Consider the following 5271-nt stretch of genomic DNA (forward strand, 5'->3'; position numbering starts at 1 on the left):
CGTTTTAATGAATGAGTTCCCACTTCTGTCACAGAGCTGCATGATTCCTGTAGGATAAGAAGCAGGCAGTCATATTTGGCTTTCACCTGGTCATCTAGCCTCTGTTTCATTTCATCTTTATGGCCTTCTCATTTTGGAAGGGCACTTTCATTACGCTGTTGCTGAATGATACTGCCTCTCATCACAGATTATTCAGCTACCAGAGATTTCAAACAGCAAAAAAAGCTTCAGCTAGGCTGCCTGTGCTCTGGGATTGGAGTTATTTTCTTGTTGTGGGGACTGAGATTGTTTGCATTTTTCAGGAGGTTTTGACTCCTCTGTCATTAATTATTGCACATTTCTTGAACTTCAGTACAAGGCAGCTCATTCCAACATGTGCACCCTGATTTATCTTTGCTTTAATTTATCTTTGCTTCCATCTATCTTTGCTTTCATCCACAGTGCTTCTTGACAGTCGTACTTAGCACCATTTGCAAGCTTGCCTTCAGCACAGATGGCCTCTGAGATGCTGTCTCATCTTCCTTTGCACACGGGAAAGGATAGTCCGAGATGTGAGAACATAGTTCCACATTGGATTTGCCTTTATCGCAGTTCCCGCCTTTCCCAGAGAGCCCCTGTGAAGCTCAGGATGAAAGGAGGTAGTGAAGTCAAGAGCCTGGCTATCTCTAGCTGACATTTGCCTCTGGGGTCTCAGGTTATGATTATATCATGCAAACAACCCTCAACACACACCAGAAAATATTCCAATCCCCCGGGGCCTGATTCTTGCACATAGCCTCTTTCAGAATGGAGTTAGAAGAGCAGTTTCCAGCAACCACCTCACAGTCATGAAACATCTCCTCCTCCAGTGGGCCCTGACCAAGGAGACTGCAGAAGGACCCTGAGTCTAGACATTAAGTGTCCCATAGTGGGATTCCTCAAGTAGCCTGTTTTTCCGATGCCAAGGCAGCTCTATCTGTACCATTTTCCTTTGCTTAGGCAGACTGAAAGCTCTGACAGCCGTGTGCCCCAGCCTGCTTTACAAATGTGCGTGTGCTATTCTCATGATACCTGACCTGATTTTCAGCTTTAGCTCTCATCACAATGAATGTCACTGTTGCTAAGGTGCAGCTTGGTGGAGAAGGATGCCTCCCTTGAGATTTGTTGGTGGTGGACTCTCACCTGTCTTCTCTATGGGATCCATGGGATTGTCCCATGATCCTAGGAGAGGGTGGATATGAGACAGCCTGAAGAAATGTCAAGCAGAGACCCAGAAATAAATTGCAAAATCCCTAAGAATCCAAAAAGATCTGCAGGCTTCCTCAGGCCTGCCTAGACGTTGTAGGGTTGAGTCTTTCTGAAACTTGCACCACTGTGATTTTTAGGTATAGCCCACCAGTGTTTCCAGGGTTCCTCTCTCCCAGGTGAGGCTTCCTTCAGAACTATGCAGTCTCAAGAGCTGTTGGGCTCTGGATTTCTGTGAAAGTGATGGAAGTTTTGGATGTCTCTATGTGTGTGTGTGTGGCATTGTGTGTAGTTGTGTGTGTGTGTGCGCGCACGCACACGTGCATGCTTTTAAGTAGACTCTTGTTAAAGGAAACTGGCTAATACACTTCAGCCCTGCTTTTGTTTAGTCTTTCTATTTATTGGTAGCCTCTCTTTGTGGTCTACTTGGGTTGTGGGGCTCTGTTTTCTTTATTTTGCTGTGGATCATGAATCCACAGTCAATTGAGAGGTACGCGGAGACTCACCAGCTTCCAAATACTCTACCCATGCAACAAAAGCCACCTTACTAGAAAGAAGAGGAGCACACTGCACCGAAAGAACAGACATCTTCCAGTGTTTCATTGTCCTCCATCCAACCTAGGAAGATATACTAGTAATCTTTTTGCAAGGCCCTATTTATATTTATTTAATACTTTAAACTATTTATTCAATATATATTTAAGTTATTTAATAATTTAGCTATTATTTGGTTCCCAGCCATGGAGGTGCTTCATGTCTTGAATAGGCACTCGTTGATCATATTGAGATTTTATCCTGGGAAACACAGTGTAAGCGGCAATACAGTCAGTTGGGATGAAAAAAAAATCTGGTGAGGAGGGCGTGGTGTTCCCCAAATTAACCTGCAAAGAAAGTAAAGACACAGATTGCACAGAAGGTGCTCCCAACTTCCCTGCATTAACTTCATTGCACAAACAGTTGATATCATGGCCCGGTGTTGATGGAAAAGTGCTCCAATGTGCAAGGAATATGTGGAGTGCAAATTTGGGCCATCTTGGCAAACTGCTGATTTGAGGGCATTCATATTCGGAGCCAAATGTGAGTAGGATGGATTAATGCTGGGAGGGAGCTGGCCTCCACACTTGCCTCGTCTTTTCTGGACTTCCATATTTCTAGGGTTTCTTGGGTCTCGCTTAATGACTTTCACACTAAATTTATCCTAATTCATGGAGAATGACTCTCATGGGAATCTATTGCATGATTTTTTTTCTTCAAAACACAGTCACATTTTAATGACTGGGCAGCTGTGATACTTTTAAAACCATAAATTCCCATTACAGCTGTCAACGAAAAAACTCTTGTTCTCCCACTTCTACTGGAGGGCTGCATGATTCCTGTAGTATGAGAAGCAGGCAACCACTACTGGCTTTTGCCTGGCAGTCTAATCTCTGTTTCATTTCATATGAATGGCATTCTGCTTTTGGAGGGGTTCTTTCATTGACCTGTTGCTAGATGGGACTGCCTCTTGCCACAGATTATTTAGATGCCAGGGATTTCAGAAAAAATTAAAAAAAAAAAAACACTTTTATTAGGCTGACTGTGCTGCAGGTTTTGGGTCATTATGGGGTTGAAAATATCGGGGCTGAGGTTGATTGCACTCTGCAGGAGGTTTTTGAATCCTATGAGTGGTCATTGCACATTTATTGGACTCCAACACAAGGCAGCTCATTCACACAGGTGAGCCTTAATTTTTCTTTTCTTTCATGGGGAATCCACAGTGCTTCTCAACAACAGTACTGGACACCCTTTTCATGCTTGCCATTGCTAGAACTGGCCTCTGAGACACTTTTTCAACCCCATATGTACCCATGAGAGGCCAGTCCGAGGTGTGAGAACACTGTTCCACATTGGACTTATGTTTGTCCTGGTTCCTGCCTTTCCCAGAGAGCCCATGTGGTGCTCTGGATGAAGGGAGGCAGTGAGATGAAGGGCCCATGCATCATTCACTGACATTCACCTCTGAGGTCTCAGGTATGATTATGTCACCCAAAAAAGCCTCAAGAACACACCAGATTATATTCCAATTCATGGGACCTGATTCTTGCACACATTGTCTTTCAGGAATGAAGTTAGAAGGGCAGTTTCCAGTGACCATCTCACAGTCCTGAAATGCCTCTTCCTCCAGTGGGAACTTACCAAGGAGATGGCCAGAAGGGGCCATGAAATAGAGACTTTAAGGGTCCTGCAGTGAGTTTCCACAAGTAGCCATTTTTCCAATAACAGGTCGGATCTGCCTATACCATTTTCCTGTCCTTACGAGGACTGACAGCTCTGACAGTCAGACACCTGGCCCACTACAAGAATGCACATATGCTAGTCTCAGGGCACTAGGCTTTATTGTAGCTTTGATTAGCCTGATAATGAATGTCACCATTGTTTAGTAATAAATCCCTGCAGCTTGGCAAAGAAGGAAACCTCCATTGAGGTTCTTCAGCGGTGGACTCTTGCCTATCTTCTCTGTGAGATCTTCGGGATTGTCCCGTGATGCTGGGAGAGGGTTGACTTGAGCAAACCCGAAGGAACGTCAAGCAGAGTACCCAGGAATAAACTGTGAAATACCTAAGTATCCAAAATGATCTGCAAGATTCCTCAGGCCTGCCTAGGTGATGTAGGAGTGAGTTTTTTGAAACTTGCCTCACTGATTTCTAGGTACAGACCTCCTATGTTCCCTGGGGCTTGTCTCTCCTAGGTGAGGTTTCTTGCAGAGCCACTCAGCCTCAGGAGCTGCTGGGCTGTGTGTTTCTGTGAAGGTGATGTGAGTGTTGGATATCTGGTTGTGTGTGTGTGGCATTGTGTGTAGGTTTGTGTGTTTGTGTGTATGTGTGCCTGTAAGTGGATTCTACTTAAAGGAACATGGCTAACACACCCCAGTGCTTTTTTTTTTTTTTTTTTTTTTTTCTCCTTATATTTTGGTGGCCTGTCTACATGGCACTGCTTGGGCTTCAGGCCTCCATTTTCTACATTTTTCTGTGGATCATCAATCTGCAGTGAATTGGGAGGCAGATCCAGACCCACCGACACTGAAATCCTCTCCCCCTGCAAAACAAGCAACTCTTCTAGACAGAAGAGAAGCACACTACACACACATTATAAACAGACATCTCCCTGTGCATTGTTGTCCTCTGGCTAACTCAGTGAGAGACACTAGCAGTCTCTTTGCAGGGTCCCTTGAATTTACCTATTATTTGGTTCCAAGTTGAGCAGGTGCCTCATGGTATGAGGTAGCACTCCTCAATCATCTTTAGATTTCATCTTGGGACATAGAGTGTGAGCATCAATAAGGTCATATAAGGGCGAGGATACAATCTGGTGAGGGGTACATGTTATCCTGCAACTTCCCCTGCAGAAAAAATAAAGGCAATTGACACAGAAGATGCTTCCAACTCCATCCTCACATTCCCTTCATTGCACAGGCAGTTCAAATTATGGCCTGGCATTCATTTGAAAGTATTCCACGTAGAATAATCATCTGGAGTGAAGATTTGTTCCATCCTGGCAAACTTCCAATTTGAAGGCTTTCATTCCTGGAGCCAAATAGAGTGGAATGTACTCATGCTGGGTGGGATGTGGCCTCCACACTTGACTCTTCTTTTCCTGACTTCCATGTTACTCATGGGTTTAACATTTCCTGGGTCTGGCTCAAGGACTTCTTCAATAAGTGTTTCTCAGTTCACAGAGAAAGACCCCCATGGGAATCCAAAGGGTGAGTGTTTCATTTTAAACAATGTCACGTTTTAATGACTGGACAACCTTGATATTTTAAAATATAAAATCCCATTATAGCCACTCACACACACACAAAAATCTCATTCTCTCACCTCTATTGGAGGCTGCATGATTCCTGTAGAATGAGAAGCAGGCAGCTATGTCTGGCTTTTGCTTGGTTATCTAACACCTGTTTCATTTCATCTGCATGGTATTCTTATTGTGTAGATGCATTTCCATTGGGCTGTTGTCTGATGGAACTGGTGCTGCCAGGGATTTCAGAGAGACTGAGATTGTTTGCAC

The sequence above is a fragment of the Papio anubis genome, chromosome Y (assembly GCF_008728515.1).
Source record: "Papio anubis isolate 15944 chromosome Y, Panubis1.0, whole genome shotgun sequence".
Classification (NCBI taxonomy): domain Eukaryota; kingdom Metazoa; phylum Chordata; class Mammalia; order Primates; family Cercopithecidae; genus Papio; species Papio anubis.